A 27,655-nucleotide genomic window follows, 5' to 3' on the forward strand; every position below is an offset into this window, starting at 1 on the left:
GGTTTTTCTCGAGTTGCGGCGGGAACATGCGGTATATTCTCGAGTTACGACGGGGATGGGCCTTCCACACCCGTGTTTCTTCAGCGACGTCAGGACTCCTGCCTAGTTGCGAGGGACAACTCGGGATTCTCCTCGAGGCTTGGCAGGGCAATTGGGACGCCTCTCCAGCTGAGGCGGGAGACCAAGGGTCCCTTTCCACGTGCCACAGGAATCCTGGGACTCCTATCAAGTTTCACGAGTTGTCAGGCATCGTCTTCTTTGGAGGCACTGATCTCCGCGTACCTCTGGAGTTTTCAAAGGATGTGAGGCTTCCGGTCGCGATGAGGTGGGGAACTAGGTCTTTCTCTGTGGTCTCCACAGGGGATTCAGACATCCTTTCGTCTTGGGAGATGCAAGACGAGCCTGCATTCAAGTCACTGCAGGGATATCCGGCCTTATTTCGAGTCAGGGCATCGCGGTGTCCATTCCACTTGAGGCCGCAAACTCAGGGTCCCTCTCACATACCTAGAGCAGAGAGAAGCCTCCTCTTGAAGTGCTTGTCGTAAGGTGGTATTCCTGTGGAGTTGAAGCCAGGGACTAACCTCTCATCTCGAGTTGATTCTTGGTCCACGGAGCTCTTTCGTGTTGATCCAGTGACCTCAGGATTCGTCTAGCCATGAAAAAGTGTTCTTGGGGTTTCTCTGGAGTGCCATCAAGGAAATCAAGGCTCCTTTCATGTGTGATGTGCAACACGGAATTGCTCTTCACGCAGTGCAGGGCAATCGGGCCTCATCTCGCGGCGAGGGGGAAGTCTCATGGTTTTTCTCGAGTTGCAGCGGGAACCTGGGGTATATTCTCGAGTTACGACGGGGATGGCCCTTCCACACACGTGTTTGTTCAGCGACGTCAGGACTCCTGCCTTGTTAGGAAGGACAACTCGAGATTCTCCTCGAGGCTTGGCAGGGCAATTGGGACGCCTCTCCAGCTGAGGCGGGAGACCAAGGGTCCCATTCCACGTGCCAAAGGAATCCTGGGACTCCTATCAAGTTTCACGAGGACTCAGGCATCGTCTCCTTTGGAGGCACTCATCTCCACCTACCTCTGGAGTTTTCCAAGGATGTGAGGCCTCCGGTCGCCATGAGGTGGGGAACTAGGTCTTTCTCTGTGGTCTCCACAGGGGATTCAGACATCCTTTCGTATTGGGAGATGCAAGACGAGCCTGCATTCAAGTCACTGCAGCGATGTCCGGCCTTATTTCGAGTTAAGCCAACGCGGTGTCCATTCCACTTGAGGCCGCAAACTCAGGGTCCCTCTCACATACCTAGAGCTGAGAGAAGCCTCCTCTTGAGGTGCTTGTGGTAAGGTGTTATACCTCTGGAGTCGAAGCCAGGGACTAACCTCTCATCTCGAGTTGATTCTTCGTCCACGGTGCTCTTTCGTGTTCCTACAGTGACCTCAGGATCCCTCTAGCCTTGAAACAGTGTTCTTGGGGTTTCTCTGGAGTGCTATGAAGGAAATCAAGGCTCCTTTCATGTGTGATGTGCAACACGGAATTGCTCTGCACGCAGTGCAGGGGAATCGGGCCTCATCTCGCGGCGAGGGGGACGTCTCATGGTTTTTCTCGAGTTGCGGCGAGAACCTGGGATATATTCTCGAGTTACGACGGGGATGGCCCTTCCACACACGTGTTTGTTCAGCGACGTCAGGACTCCTGCCTAGTTGCAAGGGACAACTCGGGATTCTCCTCGAGGCTTGGCAGGGCAATTGGGACGCCTCTCCAGCTGAGGCGGGAGACCAAGGGTCCCTTTCCACGTGCCACAGGAATCCTGGGACTCCTATCAAGTTTCACGAGGAGTCAGGCATGGTCTCCTTTGGAGGCACTGATCTTTGCGTACCTCTGGAGTTTTCAAAGGATGTGAGTCCTCCGGTCGCGATGAGGTGGGGAACTAGGTCTTTCTCTGTGGTCTCCACAGGGGATTCAGACATCTTGTCGTCTTGCGAGATGCAAGACGAGCCTGAATTCAAGTCACTGCAGGGGTATCCGGCCTTATTTCGAGTCAGGGCATCGCGGTGTCCATTCCACTTGAGGCCGCAAACTCAAGGTCCCTTTCACATACCTAGAGCTGAGAGAACCTTCCTCTTGTGGTGCTTGTGGTAAGGTGGTATTCCTCTGGAGTCGAAGCCAGGGACTAACCTGTCATTTCAAGTTGATTTTTGGTCCACGGAGCTCTTTCGTGTTGCTCCAGTGACCTCAGGATTCCTCTAGCCTTGAAACAGTGTTCTTGGGAATTCTCTGGAGTGCCATCAAGGAACTCAAGGCTCCTTTCATGTGTGATGTCCAACACGGAATTGCTCTGCATGCAGTGCAGGGGAATCGGGCCTCATCTCGCAGCGAGGCGGAAGTCTCATGGTTTTTCTAGAGTTGCAGCGGGAACCTGGGGTATATTCTCGAGTTACGACGGGGATGGCCCTTCCACACACGTGTTTGTTCAGCGGCGTCAGGACTCCTGCCTTGTTGTGAAGGACAACTCGAGATTCTCCTCGAGGCTTGGCAGGGCAATTGGGACGCCTCTCCAGCTGAGGCGGGAGACCAAGGGTCCCTTTCCACGTGCCACAGGAATCCTGGGACTCCTATCAAGTTTCACGAGGAGTCAGGCATCGTCTTCTTTGGAGGCACTGATCTCCGCGTACCTCTGGAGTTTTCCAAGGACGTGAGGCCTCCCGTCGCGTTGAGGTGGGGAACTAGGTCTTTCTCTGTGGTCTCCACAGGGGATTCAGACATCCTTTCGTCTTGGGAGATGCACGACGAGCCTGCATTCAAGTCACTGCAGGGATATGCGGCCTTATTTCGAGTCAGGGCATCGCGGTGTCCATTCCACCTGAGACCGCAAACTCAGGGTCCCTCTCACATACCTAGAGCTGAGAGAAGACTCCTCTTGAGGTGCTTGTGGTAAGGTGGTATTCCTCTGGAGTCGAAGCCAGGGACTAACCTCTCATCTCGAGTTGATTCTTGGTCCACGGAGCTCTTTCGTGTTGATCCAGTGACCTCAGGATCCCTCTAGCCTTGAAACAGTGTTCTTGGGGGTTCTCTGGAGTGCCATCAAGGAAATCAAGGCTCCTTTCATGTGTGATGTGCAACACGGAATTGCTCTGCACGCAGTGCAGGGGAATCGAGACTCATCTCGCGGCGAGGGGGAAGTCTCATGGTTTTTCTCGAGTTGTGGCGGGAACCTGGGGTATATTCTCGAATTACGACGGCGATGGCGCTTCCACACACGTGTCTCTTCAGCGAAGTCAGGACGCCTGCCTAGTTGCGAGGGACAACTCGGGATTCTCCTCGAGGCTTGGCAGGGCAATTGGGACGCCTCTCCAGCTGAGGCGGGAGACCAAGAGTCCCTTTCCACGTGCCACAGGAATCCTGGGACTCCTATCAAGTTTCATGAGGAGTCAGGCATCATCTCCTTTGGAGGCACTGATCTCCGCGTACCTCTGGAGTTTTCAAATGATGTGAGGCCTCTGGTCGCGATGAGGTGGGGAACTAGGTCTTTCTCTGTGGTCTCCACAGGGGATTCAGACATCCTTTCGTCTTGGGAGGTGCAGGACGAGCCTGCATTCAAGTCACTGCAGGGATATCCGGCCTTATTTCGAGTCAGGGCATGGCGGTGTCCATTCCACTTGAGGCCGCAAATTGAGGGTCCCTCTCAAATACCTAGAGCTGAGAGAAGCCTCCTCTTGAGGTGCTTGTGGCAAGCTGGTATTCCTCTGGAGTCGAAGCCAGGGACTAACCTCTCATCTCGAGTTGATTTTTGGTCCAAGGAGCTCTTTTTTGTTGCTACAGTGACCTCAGGATCCCTCTAGCCTTGAAACAGTGTTCTTGGGGTTTCTCTGGAGTGCCATCAAGGAAATCAAGGCTCTTTTCATATGTGATGTGCAACACGGAATTGCTCTGCACGCAGTGCAGGGGAATCGGGCCTCATCTCGCGGCGAGGGGGAAGTCTCATGGTTTTTCTCGAGTTGCGGCGGGAACATGCGGTATATTCTCGAGTTACGACGGGGATGGGCCTTCCACACACGTGTTTGTTCAGCGACGTCAGGACTCCTGCCTAGTTGCGAGGGACAACTCGGGATTCTCCTCGAGGCTTGGCAGGGCAATTGGGACGCCTCTCCAGCTGAGGCGGGAGACCAAGGGTCCCTTTCCACGTGCCACAGGAATCCTGGGACTGCTATCAAGTTTCACGAGGAGTCAGGCATCGTCTCCTTTGGAGGCACTGATCTCCGCGTACCTCTGGAGTTTTCAAAGGATGTGAGACTTCCGGTCGCGATGGGGTGGGGAACTAGGTCTTTCTCTGTGGTCTCCACAGGGGATTCAGACATCCTTTCGTCTTGGGAGATGCAAGACGAGCCTGCATTCAAGTCACTGCAGGGATATCCGGCCTTATTTCGAGTCAGGGCATCGCGGTGTCCATTCCACTTGAGGCCGCAAACTCAGGGTCCCTCTCACATACCTAGAGCTGAGAGAAGCCTCCTCTTGAAGTGCTTGTCGTAAGGTGGTATTCCTGTGGAGTTGAAGCCAGGGACTAACCTCTCATCTCGAGTTGATTCTTGGTCCACAGAGCTCTTTTGTGTTGATCCAGTGACCTCAGGATTCCTCTAGCCTTGAAACAGTGTTCTTGGGGTTTCTCTGGAGTGCCATCAAGGAAATCAAGGCTCCTTTCATGTGTGATGTGCAACACGGAATTGCTCTTCACGCAGTGCAGGGCAATCGGGCCTCATCTCGCGGCGAGGGGGAAGTCTCATGATTTTTCTCGAGTTGCAGCGGGAACCTGGGGTATATTCTCGAGTTACGACGGGGATGGCACTTCCACACACGTGTTTGTTCAGCGACGTCAGGACTCCTGCCTTGTTGTGAAGGACAACTCGAGATTCTCCTCGAGGCTTGGCAGGGCAATTGGGACGCCTCTCCAGCTGAGGCGGGAGACCAAGGGTCCCATTCCACGTGCCAAAGGAATCCTGGGACTCCTATCAAGTTTCACGAGGACTCAAGCATCGTCTCCTTTGGAGGCACTCATCTCCACCTACCTCTGGAGTTTTCCAAGGATGTGAGGCCTCCGGTCGCCATGAGGTGGGGAACTAGGTCTTTCTCTGTGGTCTCCACAGGGGATTCAGACATCCTTTCGTATTGGGAGATGCAAGACGAGCCTGCATTCAAGTCACTGCAGCGATGTCCGGCCTTATTTCGAGTCAAGCCAACGCGGTGTCCATTCCACTTGAGGCCGCCAACTCAGGGTCCCTCTCACATACCTAGAGCTGAGAGAAGCCTCCTCTTGAGGTGCTTGTGGTAAGGTGGTATTCCTCTGGAGTCGAAGCCAAGGACTAACCTCTCATCTCGAGTTGATTCTTCGTCCACGGTGCTCTTTCGTGTTCCTACAGTGACCTCAGGATCCCTCTGGCCTTGAAACAGTGTTCTTGGGGTTTCTCTGGAGTGCTATCAAGGAAATCAAGGCTCCTTTCATGTGTGATGTGCAACACGGAATTGCTCTGCACGCAGTGCAGGGGAATCGGGCCTCATCTCGCGGCGAGGGGGACGTCTCATGGTTTTTCTCGAGTTGCGGCGAGAACCTGGGATATATTCTCGAGTTACGACGGGGATGGCCCTTCTACACACGTGTTTGTTCAGCGACGTCAGGACTCCTGCCTAGTTGCAAGGGACAACTCGGGATTCTCCTCGAGGCTTGGCAGGGCAATTGGGACGCCTCTCCAGCTGAGGCGGGAGACCAAGTGTCCCTTTCCACGTGCCACAGGAATCCTGGGACTCCTATCAAGTTTCACGAGGAGTCAGGCATGGTCTCCTTTGGAGGCACTGATCTCCGCGTACCTCTGGAGTTTTCAAAGGATGTGAGTCCTCCGGTCGCGATGAGGTGGGTTACTAGGTCTTTCTCTGTGGTCTCCACAGGGGATTCAGACATCCTTTCGTCTTGGGAGATGCAAGACGAGCCTGCATTCAAGTCACTGCAGGGATATCCGGCCTTATTTAGAGTCAGGGCATGGCGGTGTCCATTCCACTTGAGGCCGCAAACTCAGGGTCCCTCTCACATACCTAGAGCTGAGAGAAGCCTGCTCTTGAGGTGCTTGTGGTAAGTTTGTATTCCTGTGGAGTTGAAGCCAGGGACTAACCTCTAATCTCGAGTTGATTTTTGGTCCACGGAGCTCTTTCGTGTTGCTCCAGTGACCTCAGGATCTCTCTAGCCTTGAAACAGTGTTCTTGGGGATTCTCTGGAGTGCCGTCAAGGAAATCAAGGCTCCTTTCCTGTGTGATGTGCAACACGGCATTGTTCTGCACGCAGTGCAGGGGAATCGGGCCTCATCTCGCTGCGAGGGGGAAGTCTCATGGTTTTTCTCGAGTTGCAGCGGGAACCTGGTGTATATTCTCGAGTTACGACGGGGATGGCCCTTCCACACTCGTGTTTGTTCAGCGACGTCAGGACTCCTGCCTAGTTGCGACGGACAACTCGGGATTCTCCTCGAGGCTTGGCAGGGCAATTGGGACGCCTCTCCAGCTGAGGCGGGAGACCAAGGGTCCCTTTCCACGTGCCACAGGAATCCTACGACTCCTGTCAAGATTCACGAGGAGTCAGGTATCGTCTCCTTTCGAGGCACTGATCTCCACGTCCCTCAGGAGTTTTCAAAGAATGTGAGGCCTCCAGTCGTGATGAGGTGGGGAACTAGGTCTTTCTCTGTGGTCTCCACAGGGGATTCAGACATCCTTTCGTCTTGGGAGATGCAAGACGAGCCTGCATTCAAGTCACTGCAGGGATATCCGGCCTTATTTCGAGTCAGGGCATGGCGGTGTCCATTCCACTTGAGGCCGCAAACTCAGGGTCCCTCTCACATACCTAGAGCTGAGAGAAGCCTTCTCTTGAGGTGCTTGTGGTAAGGTGGTATTCCTCTGGAGTCGAAGCCAGGGACTAACCTCTCATCTCGAGTTGATTTTTGGTCCACGGAGCGCTTTCGTGTTGCTACCGTGACCTCAGGATCCCGCTAGCCTTGAAACAGTGTTCTTGGGGTTTCTCTGGAGTGCCATCAAGGAAATCAAGGCTCCTTTCTTGTGTGATGTGCAACACGGCATTGCTATGCACGCAGTGCAGGGGAATCGGGCCTCATCTCGCGGCGAGGGGTAAGTCTCATGTTTTTTCTCGAGTTGCGGCGGGAACATGGGGTATAATCTCGAGTTAAGACGGGGATGGCCCTTCCACACACGTGTTTGTTCAGCGACGTCAGGACTCCTGCCTTCTTGAGAGGAACAACTCGGGATTCTCCTCGAGGCTTGGCAGGGCAATTGGGCCGCCTCTCCAGCTGAGTCGGCAGACCAAGGGTCCCTTTCCACGTGCCACAGGAATCCTGGGACTCCTATCAAGATTCACGAGGAGTCAGGCATCGTCTCCTTTGGAGGCACTGATCTCCGCGTCCCTCTGGAGTTTTCAAAGGATGTGAGGCCTCCGGTCGCGATGAGGTGGGGAACTAGGTCTTTCTCTGTCGTCTCCACAGGGGATTAAGACATCCTTTCGTCTTGGGAGATGCAAGACGAGCCTGCATTCAAGTCACTGCATGAATATCCGGCCTTATTTCGAGTCAGGGCATCGCGGTGTCCATTCCACTTGAGGCCGCAAACTCAGGGTCCCTCGCACATACCTAGAGCTGAGAGAAGCCTCCTCTTGAGGTGCTTGTGGTAAGGTGGTATTCCTCTGGAGTTGAAGCCAGGGACTAACCTCTAATCTCAATTTGATATGTGGTCCACGGAGCTCTTTCGTGTTGCTACAGTGACCTCAGGATCCCTCTAGCCTTGATACAGTGTTCTTGGGGTTTCTCTGGAGTGCCATCAAGGAAATCAAGGCTCCTTTCCTGTGTGATGCGCAACACGGAATTGTTCTGCACGCAGTGCAGGGGAATCGGGCCCCATCTCGCGGCGAGAGGGAAGTCTCATGGTTTTTCTCGAGTTGCGGCGGGAACCTGGGGTATATTCTCGAGTTACGACGGGAATGGCCCTTCCACACACGTGTTTGTTCAGCGACGTCAGGACTCCTGCCTAGTTGCGAGGGACAACTCGGGATTCTCCTCGAGGCTTGGCAGGGCAATTGGGACGCCTCTCCAGCTGAGGCGGGAGACCAAGGGTCCCTTTCCACGTGCCACAGGAATCCTGGGACTCCTATCAAGTTTCACGAGGAGTCAGGCATCGTCTCCTTTGGAGGCACTGATCTCCGCGTCCCTCTGGAGTTTTCAAAGGATATGAGGCTTCCGGTCGCGATGAGGTGGCGAACTGGGTCTTTCTCTGTGGTTTCCACAGAGGATTCAGACATCCTTTCGTCTTGGGAGATGCAAGACGAGCCTGAATTCAAGTCAATGCAGGGATATCCGGCCTTATTTAGAGTCAGGGCATCGCGGTGTCCATTCCACTTGAGGCCGCAAACTCAGGGTCCCTCTCACATACCTGGAGCTGAGAGAAGCCTCCTATTGAGGTGCTTGTAGTAAGGTGGTATTACTCTGGAGTCGAAGCCAGGGACTAACCTCTCATCTCGAGTTGATTTTTGGTCCACGGAGCTCTTTCGTGTTGCTACAGTGACCTCAGGATCCCTCTAGCCTTGAAACAGTGTTCTTGGGGTTTCTCTGGAGTGCCATCAAGGAAATCAAGGCTCCTTTCCTGTGTGATGTGCAACACGGCATTGCTCTGCACGCAGTGCAGGGGAATCGGGCCTCATCTCGCGGCGAGGGGGAAGTCTCATGGTTTTTCTCGAGTTGCGGCGGGAACCTGGGGTATATTCTCGAGTTAAGACGGGGATGGCCCTTCCACACACGTGTTTGTTTGTGACGTCAGGACTCCTGCCTAGTTGCGAGGGACAACTCGGGATTCTCCTCGAGGCTTGGCAGGGCAATTGGGACGCCTCTCCAGCTGAGGCGGGAGACCAAGCCTCCCTTTCCACGTGCCACAGGAATCCTGGGTCTCCTATCAAGTTTCACGAGGAGGCAGGCATCGTCTCCTTTGGAGGCACTGATCTCCGCATCCATCTGGAGTTTTCAAAGGATGTGAGGCCTCCGGTCGCGATGAGGTGGGGAACTAGGTCTTTCTCTGTGGTCTCCACAGGGGATTCAGACATCCTTTCGTCTTGGGAGATGCAAGACGAGCCTGCATTCAAGTCACTGCAGGGATATCCGCCCTTATTTCGAGTCAGGGCATCGCGGTGTCCATTCCACTTGAGGCCGCAAACTCAGGGTCCCTCTCACATACCTAGAGCTGAGAGAAGCCTCCTCTTGAGGTGCTTGTGGTAAGGTAGTATTCCTCTGGAGTCGAAGCCAGGGACTAACCTCTCATCTCGAGTTGATTTCTGGTCCACGGAGCTCTTTCGTGTTGCTACAGTGACCTCAGGATCCCTCTAGCCTTGAAACAGTGTTCTTGGGGTTTCTCTGGAGTGCCATCAAGGAAATCAAGGCTCCTTTCCTGTGTGATGTGCAACACGGCATTGCTCTGCAGGCAGTGCAGGGGAATCGGGCCTCATCTCGCGGTGAGGGGGAAGTCTCATGGTTTTTCTCGAGTTGCGGCGGGAACCTGGGGTATATTCTCGAGTGACGACGGGGATGGCCCTTCCACACACGTGTTTGTTCAGCGACGTCAGGACTCCTGCCTAGTTGCGAGGGACAACTCGGGATTCTCCTCGAGGCTTGGCAGGGCAATTGGGACGCCTCTCCATCTGAGGCGGGAGACCTAGGGTCCCTTTCCACGTGACACAGGAATCCTGGGACTCCTATCAAGTTTCGCAAGGAGTCAGGCATCGTCTCCTTTGGAGGCACTGATCTCGGCGTCCCTCTGGAGTTTTCAAAGGATATGGGGCTTCCGGTCGCGATGAGGTGGCGAACTGGGTCTTTCTCTGTGGTCTCCACAGGGGATTCAGACATCCTTTCGTCTTGGGAGATGCAAAACGAGCCTTCATTCAAGTCACTGCAGGGATATCCGGCCTTATTTCGAGTCAGGGCATCCCGGTGTCCATTCCACTTGAGGCCGCAAACTCAGGGTCCCTCTCACATACCTAGAGCTGAGAGAAGCCTCCTATTGTGGTGCTTGTGGTAAGGTGGTATTCCTCTGGAGTCAAAGCCAGGGACTAACCTCTCATCTCGAGTTGATTTCTGGTCCACGGAGCTCTTTCGTGTTGCTACAGTGACCTCAGGACCCCTCTAGCCTTGAAACAGTGTTCTTGCGGTTTCTCTGGAGTGCCATCAAGGAAATCAAGGCTCCTTTCCTGTGTGATGTGCAACACGGCATTGCTCTGCACGCAGTGCAGGGGAATCGGGCCTCATCTTGCGGCGAGGGGGAGGTCTCATGCTTTTTCTCGAGTTGCGGCGGGAACCTGGGGTATATTCTCGAGTTAGGACGGGGATGTTCCTTCCACACACGTGTTTGTTAAGCGACGTCAGGACTCCTTCCTAGTTGCGAGGGACAACTCGGGATTCTCCTCCAGGCTTGGCAGGGCAATTGGGACGCCTCTCCAGCTGAGACGGGAGACCAAGGGTCCCTTTCCACGTGCCACAGGAATCCTGCGACTCCTATCAAGTTTCACGAGGAGTCAGGCATCGTCTCCTTTGGAGGCACTGATCTCCTCGTACCTCTGGAGTTTTCAAAGGATGTGAGGCCTCCGGTCGCGATGAGGTGGGGAACTAGGTCTTTCTCTGTGGTCTCCACAGGGGATTCAGACATCCTTTCGTCTTGGGAGATGCAAGACGAGCCTGCATTCAAGTCACTGCAGGGATATCCGGCCTTATTTCGAGTCAGGGCATCGCGGTGTCCATTCCACTTGAGGCCGCAAACTCAGGGTCCCTCTCAAATACCTAGAGCTGAGAGAAGCCTCCTCTTGAGGTGCTTGTGGTAAGGTGGTATTCCTCTGGAGTCGAAGCCAGGGACTAACCTCTCATCTCGAGTTGATTTTTGGTCCACGGAGCTCTTTCGTGTTGCTACAGTGACCTCAGGATCCCTCTAGCCTTGAAACAGTGTTCTTGGGGTTTCTCTGGAGTGCCATCAAGGAAATCAAGGCTCCTTTCCTGTGTGATGTGCAACACGGAATTGCTCGCACGCAGTGCAGGGGAATCGGGCCTCATCTCGCGGCGAGGGGGAAGTCTCATGGTTTTTCTCGAGTTGCGGCGGGAACCTGGGGTATATTCTCGAGTTTCGACTGAATGGCCCTTCCACACACGTGTTTGTTTGTGACGTCAGGACTCCTGCCTAGTTGCGAGGGACAACTCGGGATTCTCCTCGAGGCTTGGCAGGGCAATTGGGACGCCTCTCCAGCTGAGGCGGGAGACCAAGCCTCCCTTTCCACGTGCCACAGGAATCCTGGGTCTCCTATCAAGTTTCACGAGGAGGCAGGCATCGTCTCCTTTGGAGGCACTGACCTCCGCGTCCCTCTGGAGTTTTCAAAGGATGTGAGGCCTCCGGTCGCGATGAGGTGGGGAACTAGGTCTTTCTCTGTGGTCTCCACAGGGGATTCAGACATCCTTTCGTCTTGGGAGATGCAAGACGAGCCTGCATTCAAGTCACTGCAGGGATATCCGGCCTTATTTCGAGTCAGGGCATCGCGGTGTCCATTCCACTTGAGGCCGCAAACTCAGGGTCCCTCTCACATACCTAGAGCTGAGAGACGCCTTCTATTGAGGTGCTTGTGGTAAGGTGGTATTCCTCTGGAATCGAAGCCAGGGACTAACCTCTCATCTCGAGTTGATTTTTCGTCCACGGAGCTCTTTCGTGTTGCTACAGTGACCTCAGGAACCCTCTAGCCTTGAAAAACTGTTCTTGGGGTTTCTCTGGACTGTCATCAAGGAAATCAAGGCTCCTTTCCTGTGTGATGTGCAACACGGCATTGCTCTGCACGCAGTGCAGGGGAATCGGGCCTCATCTCGCGGCGAGGGGGAGGTCTCATGTTTTTTCTCGAGTTGCGGCGGGAACCTGGGGTATATTCTCGAGTTAAGACGGGGATGGCCCTTCCACACACGTGTTTCTTCAGCGACGTCAGGACTCCTGCCTAGTTGCGAGGGACAACTCGGGATTCTCCTCGAGGCTTGGCAGGGCAATTGGGACGCCTCTCCAGCTGAGGCGGAGACCAAGGGTCCCTTTCCACGTGCCACAGGAATCCTGGGACTCCTATCAAGTTTCACGAGGAGTCAGGCATCGTCTCCTTTGGAGGCACTTATCTCCGCGTCCCTCTGGAGTTTTCAAAAGGTGTGAGGCCTCTCGTCCTGATGAGGTGGGGAACTAGTCTTTCTCTGTGGTCTCCACATGGGATTCAGACATCCTTTCGTCTTGGGAGATGCAAGACGAGCCTGCATTCAAGTCACTGCAGGGATATCCGGTCTTATTTCGAGTCAGGGCATCGCGGTGTCCATTCCACTTGAGGCCACAAACTCAGGGTCCCTCTCACATACCTAGAGCTGAGAGAAGCCTCCTCTTGAGGTGCTTGTGGTAAGGTGGTATTCCTCTGGAGTCGAAGTCAGGGACTAACCTCCCATCTCGAGTTAGTTTTTTGTCCACGGAGCTCTTTCTTGTTGCTACAGTGACCTCAGGATCCCTCTAGCCTTGAAACAGTGTTCTTGGGGTTTCTCTGGAGTGCCATCAAGGAAATCAAGGCTCCTTTCATGTGTGATGGGCAACACGGAATTGCTCTGCCCGCAGTGCAAGGTAATCGGGCCTCATCTCGCAGCGAGGGCAACGTCTCATGGTTCTTCTCGAGTAGCGGCGGGAACCTGGTGTATATTCTCGAGTTACAACGGGGATGGCCCTTCCTCACACGTGTTTGTTCAGCGACGTCAGGACTCCTGCCTAGTTGGAGGGACACCTCGGGCTTCTCCTCGAGGCTTGGCAGGGCAATTGGGACGCCTCTCCAGCTGAGGCGGGAGACCAAGTGTCCCTTTCCACGTGCCACAGGAATCCTGGGACTCCTATCAAGTTTCCCGAGGAGTCAGGCATCGTCTCCTTTGGAGGCACTGATCTCCGTGTACCTCTAGATTTTTCAAAGAATGTGAGGCCTCCAGTCGCGACGAGGTGGGGAACTAGGTCTTTCTCTGTGGTCTCCACAGGGGATTCAGACATCCTTTCGTCTGGGGAGATGCAAGACGACCTTACATTCAAGTCACTGCAGGGATATCCGGCATTATTTCGAGTCAGGGCGTAGTGGTGCCCATTCCACTCGAGGCCGCAAATTCAGGGTCCCTCTCACATACCTAGAGCTGAGAGAAGCCTTCTCTTGAGGTGCTTGTGGTAAGGTGGTATTCCTCTGGAGTCGAAGCCAGGGACTAACCTCTCATCTCGACTTGATTTTTGGTCCACAGAGCTCTTTCGTGTTGCTACAGTGACCTCAGGATCCCTCTAGCCTTGAAACAGTGTTCTTGGGGTTTCTCTAGAGTGCCATCAAGGAAATCAGGGCTCCTTTCATGTTTGATGTGCAACACGGAATTGCTCTGCACGCAGTGCAGGGGAATCGGGCCTCATCTCGCGGCGAGGGGGAAGTCTCATGCTTTTTCTCGAGTTGCGGCGGGAACCTGGGGTATATTCTCGAGTTACGACGTGGATGGCCCTTCCACACACGTGTTTGTTCAGCGACGTCAGGACTCCTGCCTAGTTGCGAGGGACAACTCGGGATTCTCCTCGAGGCTTGGCAGGGCAATTGGGACGCCTCTCCAGCTGAGGCGGGAGACCAAGGGTCCCTTTCCACGTGCCACAGAATCCTGGGACTCCTATCAAGTTTCACGAGGAGTCAGGCCTCGTCTCCTTTGGAGGCACTGATCTCCGCGTCCCTCTGGAGTTTTCAAAGGATGTGAGTCCTCCGGTCGCGATGAGGTGGGGAACTAGGTCTTTCTCTGTGGTCTCCACAGGGGATTCAAACATCCTTTCGTCTTGGGAGATGCAAGACGAGCCTGCATTCAAGTCACTGCAGGGATATCCGCCCTTATTTCGAGTCAGGGCATCGCGGTGTCCATTCCACTTGAGGCCGCAAACTCAGGGTCCCTCTCACATACCTAGAGCTGAGAGAAGCCTCCTCTTGAGGTGCTTGTGGTAAGGTGGTATTCCTCTGGAGTCGAAGCCAGGGACTAACCTCTCATCTCGAGTTGATTTCTGGTCCACGGAGCTCTTTCATGTTGCTACAGTGACCTCAGGATCCCTCTAGCCTTGAAACAGTGTTCTTGGGGTTTCTCTGGAGTGCCATCAAGGAAATCAAGGCTCCTTTCCTGTGTGATGTGCAACACGGCATTGCTCTGCACGCAGTGCAGGGGAATCGGGCCTCATCTCGCGGCGAGGGGGAAGTCTCATGGTTTTTCTCGAGTTTCGGCGGGAACCTGGGGTATATTCTCGAGTGACGACGGGGATGGCCCTTCCACACACGTGTTTGTTCAGCGACGTCAGGACTCCTGCCTAGTTGCGAGGGACAACTCGGGATTCTCCTCCAGGCTTGGCAGGGCAATTGGGACGCCTCTCCATCTGAGGCGGGAGACCTAGGGTCCCTTTCCACGTGACACAGGAATCCTGGGACTCCTATCAAGTTTCGCAAGGAGTCAGGCATCGTCTCCTTTGGAGGCACTGATCTCCGCGTCCCTCTGGAGTTTTCAAAGGATATGAGGCTTCCGGTCGCGATGAGGTGGCGAACTGGGTCTTTCTCTGTGGTCTCCACAGGGGATTCAGACATCCTTTCGTCTTGGGAGATGCAAAACGAGCCTTCATTCAAGTCACTGCAGGGATATCCGGCCTTATTTCGAGTCAGGGCATCCCGGTGTCCATTCCACTTGAGGCCGCAAACTCAGGGTCCCTCTCACATACCTAGAGCTGAGAGAAGCCTCCTATTGTGGTGCTTGTGGTAAGGTGGTATTCCTCTGGAGTCAAAGCCAGGGACTAACCTCTCATCTCGAGTTGATTTTTGGTCCACGGAGCTCTTTCGTGTTGCTACAGTGACCTCAGGACCCCTCTAGCCTTGAAACAGTGTTCTTGCGGTTTCTCTGGAGTGCCATCAAGGAAATCAAGGCTCCTTTCCTGTGTGATGTGCAACACGGCATTGCTCTGCACGCAGTGCAGGGGAATCGGGCCTCATCTCGCGGCGAGGGGGAGGTCTCATGCTTTTTCTCGAGTTGCGGCGGGAACCTGGGGTATATTCTCGAGTTACGACGGGGATGTTCCTTCCACACACGTGTTTGTTCAGCGACGTCAGGACTCCTGCCTAGTTGCGAGGGACAACTCGGGATTCTCCTCGAGGCTTGGCAGGGCAATTGGGACGCCTCTCCAGCTGAGGCGGGAGACCAAGCCTCCCTTTCCACGTGCCACAGGAATCCTGGGTCTCCTATCAAGTTTCACGAGGAGGCAGGCATCGTCTCCTTTGGAGGCACTGATCTCCGCATCCCTCTGGAGTTTTCAAAGGATGTGAGGCATCCGGTCGTGATGAGGTGGGGAACGAGGTCTTTCTCTGTGGTCTCCACAGGGGATTCAGACATCCTTTCGTCTTGGGAGATGCAAGACGAGCCTGCATTCAAGTCACTGCAGGGATATCCGGCCTTATTTCGAGTCAGGGCATCGCGGTGTCCATTCCACTTGAGGCCGCAAACTCAGGGTCCCTCTCACATACATAGAGCTGAGAGACGCCTTCTATTGAGGTGCTTGTGGTAAGGTGGTATTCCTCTGGAGTCGAAGCCAGGGACTAACCTCTCATCTCGAGTTGATTTTTGGTCCACGGAGCTCTTTCGTGTTGCTACAGTGACCTCAGGATCCCTCTAACCTTGAAAAACTGTTCTTGGGGTTTCTCTGGACTGTCATCAAGGAAATCAAGGCTCCTTTCCTGTGTGATGTGCAACACGGCATTGCTCTGCACGCAGTGCAGGGGAATCGGGCCTCATCTCGCGGCGAGGGGGAGGTCTCATGTTTTTTCTCGAGTTGCGGCGGGAACCTGGGGTATATTCTCGAGTTAAGACGGGGATGGCCCTTCCACACACGTGTTTCTTCAGCGACGTCAGGACTCCTGCCTAGTTGCGAGGGACAACTCGGGATTCTCCTCGAGGCTTGGCAGGGCAATTGGGACGCCTCTCCAGCTGAGGCGGAGACCAAGGGTCCCTTTCCACGTGCCACAGGAATCCTGGGACTCCTATCAAGTTTCACGAGGAGTCAAGCATCGTCTCCTTTGGAGGCACTGATCTCCGCGTCCCTCTGGAGTTTTCAAAAGGTGTGAGGCCTCTCGTCCCGATGAGGTGGGGAACTAGTCTTTCTCTGTGGTCTCCACATGGGATTCAGACATCCTTTCGTCTTGGGAGATGCAAGACGAGCCTGCATTCAAGTCACTGCAGGGATATCCGGTCTTATTTCGAGTCAGGGCATCGCGGTGTCCATTCCACTTGAGGCCACAAACTCAGGGTCCCTCTCACATACCTAGAGCTGAGAGAAGCCTCCTCTTGAGGTGCTTGTGGTAAGGTGGTATTCCTCTGGAGTCGAAGCCAGGGACTAACCTCCCATCTCGAGTTAGTTTTTTGTCCACGGAGCTCTTTCTTGTTGCTACAGTGACCTCAGGATCCCTCTAGCCTTGAAACAGTGTTCTTGGGGTTTCTCTGGAGTGCCATCAAGGAAATCAAGGCTCCTTTCATGTGTGATGGGCAACACGGAATTGCTCTGCCCGCAGTGCAAGGTAATCGGGCCTCATCTCGCGGCGAGGGCAACGTCTCATGGTTCTTCTCGAGTAGCGGCGGGAACCTGGGGTATATTCTCGAGTTACAACGGGGATGGCCCTTCCTCACACGTGTTTGTTCAGCGACGTCAGGACTCCTGCCTATTTGCGAGGGACACCTCGGGCTTCTCCTCGAGGCTTGGCAGGGCAATTGGGACGCCTCTCCAGCTGAGGCGGGAGACCAAGTGTCCCTTTCTACATGCCACAGGAATCCTGGGACTCCTATCAAGTTTCCCGAGGAGTCAGGCATCGTCTCCTTTGGAGGCACTGATCTCCGTGTACCTCTGGATTTTTCAAAGAATGTGAGGCCTCCAGTCGCGACGAGGTGGGGAACTAGGTCTTTCTCTGTGGTCTCCACAGGGGATTCAGACATCCTTTCGTCTGGGGAGATGCAAGACGACCTTACATTCAAGTCACTGCAGGGATATCCGGCATTATTTCGAGTCAGGGCGTAGTTGTGCCCATTCCACTCGAGGCCGCAAATTCAGGGTCCCTCTCACATACCTAGAGCTGAGAGAAGCCTTCTCTTGAGGTGCTTGTGGTAAGGTGGTATTCCTCTGGAGTCGAAGCCAGGGACTAACCTCTCATCTCGACTTGATTTTTGGTCCACAGAGCTCTTTCGTGTTGCTACAGTGACCTCAGGATCCCTCTAGCCTTGAAACAGTGTTCTTGGGGTTTCTCTGGAGTGCCATCAAGGAAATCAAGGCTCCTTTCATGTTTGATGTGCAACACGGAATTGCTCTGCATGCAGTGCAGGGGAATCGGGCCTCATCTCGCGGCGAGGGGGAAGTCTCATGCTTTTTCTCGAGTTGCGGCGGGAACCTGGGGTATATTCTCGAGTTACGACGGGGATGGCCCTTCCACACACGTGTTTGTTCAGCGACGTCAGGACTCCTGCCTAGTTGCGAGGGACAACTGGGGATTCTCCTCGAGGCTTCGCAGGGCAATTGGGACGCCTCTCCAGCTGAGGCGGGAGACCAAGGGTCCCTTTCCACGTGCCACAGGAATCCTGGGACTGCTATCAAGTTTCACGAGGAGTCAGGCATCGTCTCCTTTGGAGGCACTGATCTCCGCGTCCCTCTGGAGTTTTCAAAGGATGTGTGGCCTCCGGTCGCGATGAGGTGGAGAACTAGATCTTTCTCTGTGGTCTCCACAGGGGATTCAGACATCCTTTGGTCTTGGGAGATGAAAGACGAGCCTCTATTTAAGTCACTGCAGGGATATCCATCCTTATTTCAATTCAGGGCATCTCAGTGTCCATTCCACTTGAGGCCGCAAACTCAGGGTCCCTCTCACATCCCTAGAGCTGAGAGAAGCCTGCTCTTGAGGTGCTTGTGGTAAGTTGATATTCCTCTGGAGTCGAAGCCCGGGACTAACCTCTCATCTCGAGTTGATTTTTGGTCCACGGAGCTCTTTCGTGTTGCTACAGTGACCTCAGGATCCCTCTAGCCTTGAAACAGTGTTCTTGGGCTTTTTCTGGAGTGCCGTCAAGGAAATCAAAGCTCCTTTCCTGTGTGATGTGCAACACGGCATTGTTCTGCACGCAGTGCAGGGGAATCGGGCCTCATCTCGCGGCGAGGGGGAAGTCTCATGGTTTTTCTCGAGTTGCAGCGGGAACCTGGGGTATATTCTCGAGTTACGACGGGGATGGCCCTTCCACACACGTGTTTGTTCAGCGACGTCAGGACTCCTGCCTAGTTGCGACGGACAACTCGGGATTCTCCTCGAGGCTTGGCAGGGCAATTGGGACGCCTCTCCAGCTGAGGCGGGAGACCAAGGGTCCCTTTCCACGTGCCAGAGGAATCCTACGACTCCTGTCAAGATTCACGAGGAGTCAGGTATCGTCTCCTTTGGAGGCACTGATCTCCACGTCCCTCAGGAGTTTTCAAAGAATGTGAGGCCTCCAGTCGCGATGAGGTGGGCAACTAGGTCTTTCTCTGTGGTCTCCACAGGGGATTCAGACATCCTTTCGTCTTGGGAGATGCAAGACGAACCTGCATTCAAGTCACTGCAGGGATATCCGGCCTTATTTCGAGTCAGGGCATCGCGGTGTCCATTCCACTTGAGGGCACAAACTCAGGGTCCCTCTCACATACCTAGAGCTGAGAGAAGCCTGTTCTTGAGGTGCTTGGGGTAAGGTGATATTCCTCTGGAGTCGAAGCCAGGGACTAACCTCTCATCTCGAGTTGATTTTTGGTCCACGGAGCGCTTTCCTGTTGCTACCGTGACCTCAGGATCCCGCTAGCCTTGAAACAGTGTTCTTGGGGTTTCTCTGGAGTGCCATCAAGGAAATCAAGGCTCCTTTCATGTGTGATGTGCAACACGGCATTGTTCTGCACGCAGTGCAGGGGAATCGGGCCTCATCTCGCGGCGAGGGGTAAGTCTCATCGTTTTTCTCGAGTTGCGGCGGGAACCTGGGGTATATTCTCGAGTTACGACGGGGATGGCCCTTCCACACACGTGTTTGTTCAGCGACGTCAGGACTCCTGCCTAGTTGCGAGGGACAACTCGGGATTCTCCTCGAGGCTTGGCAGGGCAATTGGGACGCCTCTCCAGCTGAGTCGGCAGACCAAGGGTCACTTTCCACGTGTCACAGGAATCCTGGGACTCCTATCAAGTTTCACGAGGAGTCAGGCCTCCTCTCCTTTGGAGGCATTGATCTCCGCATCCCTCTGGAGTTTTCAAAGGATGTGAGGCATCCGGTCGCGATGAGGTGGGGAACGAGGTCTTTCTCTGTGGTCTCCACAGGGGATTCAGACATCCTTTCGTCTTGGGAGATGCAAGACGAGCCTGCATTCAAGTCACTGCAGGGATATCCGGCCTTATTTCGAGTCAGGGCATCGCGGTGTCCATTCCACTTGGGGCCGCAAACTCAGGGTCCCTCTCACATACCTAGAGCTGAGAGACGCCTTCAATTGAGGTGCTTGTGGTAAGGTGGTATTCCTCTGGAATCGAAGCCAGGGACTAACCTCTCATCTCCAGTTGATTTTTGGTCCACGGAGCTCTTTCGTGTTGCTACAGTGACCTCAGGAACCCTCTAGCCTTGAAAAACTGTTCTTGGGGTTTCTCTGGAGTGTCATCAAGGAAATCAAGGCTCCTTTCCTGTGTGATGTGCAACACGGCATTGCTCTGCACGCAGTGCAGGGGAATCGGGCCTCATCTCGCGGCGAGGGGGAGGTCTCATGTTTTTTCTCGAGTTGCGGCGGGAACCTGGGGTATATTCTCGAGTTAAGACGGGGATGGCCCTTCCACACACGTGTTTGTTCAGCGACGTCAGGACTCCTGCCTAGTTGCGAGGGACAACTCGGGATTCTCCTCGAGGCTTGGCAGGGCAATTGGGACGCCTCTCCAGCTGAGGCGGAGACCAAGGGTCCCTTTCCACGTGCCACAGGAATCCTGGGACTCCTATCAAGTTTCACGAGGAGTCAGGCATCGTCTCCTTTGGAGGCACTGATCTCCGCGTCCCTCTGGAGTTTTCAAAAGGTGTGAGGCCTCTCGTCCCGATGAGGTGGGGAACTAGTCTTTCTCTGTGGTCTCCACATGGGATTCAGACATCCTTTCGTCTTGGGAGATGCAAGACGAGCCTGCATTCAAGTCACTGCAGGGATATCCGGTCTTATTTCGAGTCAGGGCATCGCGGTGTCCATTCCACTTGAGGCCACAAACTCAGGGTCCCTCTCACATACCTAGAGCTGAGAGAAGCCTCCTCTTGAGGTGCTTGTGGTAAGGTGGTATTCCTCTGGAGTCGAAGCCAGGGACTAACCTCCCATCTCGAGTTAGTTTTTTGTCCACGGAGCTCTTTCGTGTTGCTACAGTGACCTCAGGATCCCTCTAGCCTTGAAACAGTGTTCTTGGGGTTTCTCTGGAGTGCCATCAAGGAAATCAAGGCTCCTTTCATGTGTGATGTGCAACACGGAATTGCTCTGCCCGCAGTGCAAGGTAATCGGGCCTCATCTCGCGGCGAGGGGGAAGTCTCATGCTTTTTCTCGAGTAGCGGCGGGAACCTGGGGTATATTCTCGAGTTAGGACGGGGATGGCCCTTCCACACACGTGTTTGTTCAGCGACGTCAGGACTCCTGCCTAGTTGCGAGGGACAACTGGGGATTCTCCTCGAGGCTTGGCAGGGCAATTGGGACGCCTCTCCAGCTGAGGCGGGAGACCAAGGGTCCCTTTCCACGTGCCACAGGAATCCTGGGACTGCTATCAAGTTTCACGAGGAGTCAGGCATCGTCTCCTTTGGAGGCACTGATCTCCGCGTCCCTCTGGAGTTTTCAAAGGATGTGTGGCCTCCGGTCGCGATGAGGTGGAGAACTAGATCTTTCTCTGTGGTCTCCACAGGGGATTCAGACATCCTTTGGTCTTGGGAGATGAAAGACGAGCCTCTATTCAAGTCACTGCAGGGATATCCATCCTTATTTCAATTCAGGGCATCGCAGTGTCCATTCCACTTGAGGCCGCAAACTCAGGGTCCCTCTCACATACCTAGAGCTGAGAGAAGCCTCCTCTTGAGGTGCTTGTGGTAAGTTGGTATTCCTCTGGAGTCGAAGCCAGGGACTAACCTCTCATCTCGAGTTGATTTTTGGTCCACGGAGCTCTTTCGTGTTGCTACAGTGACCTCAGGATCCCTCTAGCCTTTAAACAGTGTTCTTGGGCTTTCTCTGGAGTGCCGTCAAGGAAATCAAAGCTCCTTTCCTGTGTGATGTGCAACACGGCATTGTTCTGCACGCAGTGCAGGGGAATCGGGCCTCATCTCGCGGCTAGGGGGAAGTCTCATGGTTTTTCTCGAGTTGCAGCGGGAACCTGGGGTATATTCTCGAGTTACGACGGGGATGGCCCTTCCACACACGTGTTTGTTCAGCGACGTCAGGACTCCTGCCTAGTTGCGAGGGACAACTCGGGATTCTCCTCGAGGCTTGGCAGGGCAATTGGGACGCCTCTCCAGCTGAGGCGGGAGACCAAGGGTCCCTTTCCACGTGCCACAGGAATCCTACGACTCCTGTCAAGATTCACGAGGAGTCAGGTATCGTCTCCTTTGGAGGCACTGATCTCCACGTCCCTCAGGAGTTTTCAAAGAATGTGAGGCCTCCAGTCGCGATGAGGTGAGCAACTAGGTCTTTCTCTGTGGTCTCCACAGGGGATTCAGACATCCTTTCGTCTTGGGAGATGCAAGACGAACCTGCATTCAAGTCACTGCAGGGATATCCGGCCTTATTTCGAGTCAGGGCATCGCGGTGTCCATTCCACTTGAGGCCACAAACTCAGGGTCCCTCTCACATACCTAGAGCTGAGAGAAGCCTGTTCTTGAGGTGCTTGGGGTAAGGTGGTATTCCTCTGGAGTCGAAGCCAGGGACTAACCTCTCATCTCGAGTTGATTTTTGGTCCACGGAGCACTTTCGTGTTGCTACCGTGACCTCAGGATCCCGCTAGCCTTGAAACAGTGTTCTTGGGGTTTCTCTGGAGTGCCATCAAGGAAATCAAGGCTCCTTTCCTGGGTGATGTTCAACACGGCATTGCTCTGCACGCAGTGCAGGGGAATCGGGCCTCATCTTGCGGCGAGGGGGAAGTCTCATGGTTTTTCTCGAGTTGCCGCGGGAACCTTGGGTATATTCTCGAGTTAGGACGGGGATGGCCCTTCCACACACGTGTTTCTTCAGCGACGTCAGGACTCCTGCCTACTTGCCAGGGACACCTCGGGATTCTCCTCGAGGCTTGGCAGGGCAATTGGGACGCCTCTCCAGCTGAGGCGGGAGACCAAGCCTCCCTTTCTACGTGCCACAGGAATCCTGGGACTCCTATCAAGTTTCACGAGGAGTCAGGCATCGTCTCCTTTGGAGGCACTGATCTGCGCCTCCCTCTGGAGTTTTCAAAGGATGTGAGACCTCCGGTCGCGAAGAGGTGGGGAACTAGGTCTTTCTCTGTGGTCTCCACAGGGGATTCAGACATCCTTTCGTCTTGGGAGATGCAAGACGAGCCTGCATTCAAGTCACTGCAGGGATATCCGGCCTTATTTCGAGTCAGGGCATCGCGGTGTCCATTCCACTTGAGGCCGCAAATTCAGGGTCCCTCTCACATACCTAGAGCTGAGATACGCCTTCTATTGAGGTGCTTGTGGTAAGGTGGTATTCCTCTGGAATCGAACCCAGGGACTAACATCTCATCTCCAGTTGATTTTTGGTCCACGGAGCTCTTTCGTGTTGCTACAGTGACCTCAGGAACCCTCTAGCCTTGAAAAACTGGTCTTGGGGTTTCTCTGGAGTGTCATCAAGGAAATCAAGGCTCCTTTCCTGTGTGATGTGCAACACGGCATTGCTCTGCACGCAGTGCAGGGGAATCGGGCCTCATCTCGCGGCGAGGGGGACGTCTCATGCTTTTTCTCGAGTTGCGGTGGCAACCTGGGGTATATTCTCGAGTTAGGACGGGGATGGCCCTTCCACACACGTGTTTGTTCAGCGACGACAGGACTCCTGCCTAGTTGCAAGGGACAACTCGGGATTCTCCTCGAGGCTTGGCAGGGCAATTGGGACGCCTCTCCAGCTGAGGCGGGAGACCAAGGGTCCCTTTCCACGTGCCACAGGAATCCTACGACTCCTGTCAAGATTCACGAGGAGTCAGGTATCGTCTCCTTTGGAGGCACTGATCTCTGCATCCCTCTGGAGTTTTCAAAGGATGTGAGGCCTCCGGTCGCGATGAGGTGGGGAACTAGGTCTTTCTCTGTGGTCTCCACAGGGGATTCAAACATCCTTTCGTCTTGGGAGATGCAAGACGAGCCTGCATTCAAGTCACTGCAGGGATATCCGCCCTTATTTCGAGTGAGGGCATCACGGTGTCCATTCCACTTGAGACCGCAAACTCAGGGTCCCTCTCACATACCTAGAGCTGAGAGAAGCCTCCTCTTGAGGTGCTTGTGGTAAGGTGGTATTCCTCTGGAGTCGAAGCCAGGGACTAACCTCTCATCTCGAGTTGATTTTTGGTCCACTGAGCTCTTTCGTGTTGCTACAGTGACCTCAGGATCCCTCTAGCCTTGAAACAGTGTTCTTGGGGTTTCTCTGGAGTGCCATCAAGGAAATCAAGGCTCCTTTCCTGTGTGATGTGCAACACGGCATTGCTCTGCACGCAGTGCAGGGGAATAGGGCCTCATCTTGCGGCGAGGGGGAAGTCTCATGTTTTTTCTCGAGTTGCGGCGGGAACCTGGGGAATATTCTCGAGTTACGACGGGGATGGCCCTTCCACACCCGTGTTTCTTCAGCGACGTCAGGACTCCTGCCTAGTTGCGAGGGACACCTCGGGATTCTCCTCGAGGCTTGGCAGGGCAATTGGGACGCCTCTCCAGCTGAGGCGGGAGACCAAGGGTCCCTTTCCACGTGCCACAGGAATCCTGGGACTCCTATCAAGTTTCACGAGGAGTCAGGCCTCGTCTCCTTTGGAGGCACTGATCTCCGCGTCCCTCTGGAGTTTTCAAAGGATGTGAGTCCTCCGGTCGCGATGAGGTGGGGAACTAGGTCTTTATCTGTGGTCTCCACAGGGGATTCAAACATCCTTTCGTCTTGGGAGATGCAAGACGAGCCTGCATTCAAGTCACTGCAGGGATATCCGCCCTTATTTCGAGTCAGGGCATCGGGGTGTCCATTCCACTTGAGGCCGCAAACTCAGGGTCCCTCTCACATACCTAGAGCTGAGAGAAGCCTCCTCTTGAGGTGCTTGTGGTAAGGTGGTATTCCTCTGGAGTCGAAGCCAGGGACTAACCTCTCATCTCGAGTTGATTTCTGGTCCACGGAGCTCTTTCATGTTGCTACAGTGACCTCAGGATCCCTCTAGCCTTGAAACAGTGTTCTTGGGGTTTCTCTGGAGTGCCATCAAGGAAATCAAGGCTCCTTTCCTGTGTGATGTGCAACACGGCATTGCTCTGCACGCAGTGCAGGGGAATCGGGCCTCATCTCGCGGCGAGGGGGAAGTCTCATGGTTTTGCTCGAGTTTCGGCTGGAACCTGGGGTATATTCTCGAGTGACGACGGGGATGGCCCTTCCACACACGTGTTTGTTCAGCGACGTCAGGACTCCTGCCTAGCTGCGAGGGACAATTCGGGATTCTCCTTGAGGCTTGGCAGGGCAATTGGGACGCCTCTCCATCTGAGGCGGGAGACCTAGGGTCCCTTTCCACGTGACACAGGAATCCTGGGACTCCTATCAAGTTTCGCAAGGAGTCAGGCATCGTCTCCTTTGGAGGCACTGATCTCCGCGTCCCTCTGGAGTTTTCAAAGGATATGAGGCTTCCGGTCGCGATGAGGTGGCGAACTGGGTCTTTCTCTGTGGTCTCCACAGGGGATTCAGACATCCTTTCGTCTTGGGAGATGCAAAACGAGCCTTCATTCAAGTCACTGCAGGGATATCCGGCCTTATTTCGAGTCAGGGCATCGCGGTGTCCATTTCACTTGAGGCCGCAAACTCAGGGTCCCTCTCACATACCTAGAGTTGAGAGAAGCCTCCTATTGAGGTGCTTGTGGTAAGGTGGTATTCCTCTGGACTCGAAGCCAGGGACTAACCTCTCATCTCCAGTTGATTTTTGGTCCACGGAGCTCTTTCGTGTTGCTACAGTGACCTCAGGATCCCTCTAGCCTTGAAACAGTGTTCTTGGGGTTTCTCTGGAGTGCCATCAAGGAAATCAAGGCTCCTTTCATGTGTGAAGTGCAACACGGCATTGCTCTGCCCTCAGTGCAAGGTAATCGGGCCTCATCTCGCGGCGAGGGGGAGGTCTCATGCTTTTTCTCGAGTTGCGGCGGGAAACTGGGGTATATTCTCGAGTTACGACGGGGATGTTCCTTCCAAACACGTGTTTGTTCAGCGACGTCAGGACTCCTGCCTAGTTGCGAGGGACAACTCGGGATTCTCCTCGAGGCTTGGCAGGGCAATTGGGACGCCTCTCCAGCTGAGGCGGGAGACCAAGGGTCCCTTTCCACGTGCCACACGAATCCTGGGACTCCTATCAAGTTTCACGAGGAGTCAGGCATCGTCTCCTTTGGAGGCACTGATCTCCTCGTACCTCTGGAGTTTTCAAAGGATGTGAGGCCTCCGGGCGCGATGAGGTGGGGAACTAGGTCTTTCTCTGTGGTCTCCACAGGGGATTCAGACATCCTTTCGTCTTGGGAGATGCAAGACGAGCCTGCATTCAAGTCACTGCAGGGATATCCGGACTTATTTCGAGTCAGGGCATCGCGGTGTCCATTCCACTTGAGGCCGCAAACTCAGGGTCCCTCTCACATACCTAGAGCTGAGAGAAGCCTCCTCTTGAGGTGCTTGTGGTAAGGTGGTATTCCTCTGGAGTCGAAGCCAGGGACTAACCTCTCATCTCGAGTTGATTTCTGGTCCACGGAGCTCTTTCGTGTTGCTACAGTGACCTCAGGATCCCTCTAGCCTTGAAACAGTGTTCTTGGGGTTTCTCTGGAGTGCCATCAAGGAAATCAAGGCTCCTTTCCTGTGTGATGTGCAACACGGCATTGCTCTGCACGCAGTGCAGGGGAATCGGGCCTCATCTCGCGGTGAGGGGGAAGTCTCATGGTTTTTCTCGAGTTTCGGCGGGAACCTGGGGTATATTCTTGAGTTAAGACGGGAATGGCCCTTCCACACACGTGTTTGTTCAGCGACGTCAGGACTCCTGCCTAGTTGCGAGGGACAACTGGGGATTCTCCTCGAGGCTTGGCAGGGCAATTGGGACGCCTCTCCATCTGAGGCGGGAGACCTAGGGTCCCTTTCCACGTGACACAGGAATCCTGGGACTCCTATCAAGTTTCGCAAGGAGTCAGGCATCGTCTCCTTTGGAGGCACTGATCTCCGCGTCCCTCTGGAGTTTTCAAAGGATATGAGGCTTCCGGTCGCGATGAGGTGGCGAACTGGGTCTTTCTCTGTGGTCTCCACAGGGGATTCAGACATCCTCTCGTCTTGGGAGATGCAAAACGAGCCTTCATTCAAGTCACTGCAGGGATATCCGGCCTTATTTCGAGTCAGGGCATCCCGGTGTCCATTCCACTTGAGGCCGCAAACTCAGGGTCCCTCTCACATACCTAGAGCTGAGAGAAGCCTCCTATTGAGGTGCTTGTGGTAAGGTGGTATTCCTCTGGACTCGAAGCCAGGGACAAACCTCTCATCTCCAGTTGATTTTTGGTCCACGGAGCTCTTTCGTGTTGCTACAGTGACCTCAGGATCCCTCTAGCCTTGAAACAGTGTTCTTGGGGTTTCTCTGGAGTGCCATCAAGGAAATCAAGGCTCCTTTCCTGTGTGATGTGCAACACGGCATTGCTCTGCACGCAGTGCAGGGGAATCGGGCCTCATCTCGCGGCGAGGGGGAGGTCTCATGCTTTTTCTCGAGTTGCAGCGGGAACCTGGGGTATATTCTCGAGTTACGACGGGGATGTTCCTTCCACACACGTGTTTGTTCAGCGACGTCAGGACTCCTGCCTAGTTGCGAGGGACAACTCGGGATTCTCCTCGAGGCTTGGCAGGGCAATTGGGACGCCTCTCCAGCTGAGGCGGGAGACCAAGGGTCCCTTTCTACGTGCCACAGGAATCCTGGGACTCCTATCAAGTTTCACGAGGAGTCAGGCATCGTCTCCTTTGGAGGCACTGATCTCCTCGTACCTCTGGAGTTTTCAAAAGATGTGAGGCCTCCGGTAGCGATGAGGTGGGGAACTAGGTCTTTCTCTGTGGTCTCCACAGGGGATTCAGACACCCTTTCGTCCTGGAAGATGCAAGACGAGCCTGCATTCAAGTCACTGCAGGGATATCCGGCCTTATTTTGAGTCAGGGCATCGCGGTGTCCATTCCACTTGAGGCCGCAAACTCAGGGTCCCTCTCACATACCTAGAGCTGAGAGAAGCCTCCTCTTGAGGTGCTTGTGGTAAGGTGGTATTCCTCTAGAGTCGAAGCCAGGGACTAACCTCCCATCTCGAGTTAGTTTTT

The sequence above is a fragment of the Cervus elaphus genome, chromosome 4 (genome assembly GCF_910594005.1).
Source record: "Cervus elaphus chromosome 4, mCerEla1.1, whole genome shotgun sequence".
Taxonomy (NCBI): Eukaryota; Metazoa; Chordata; class Mammalia; order Artiodactyla; family Cervidae; genus Cervus; species Cervus elaphus.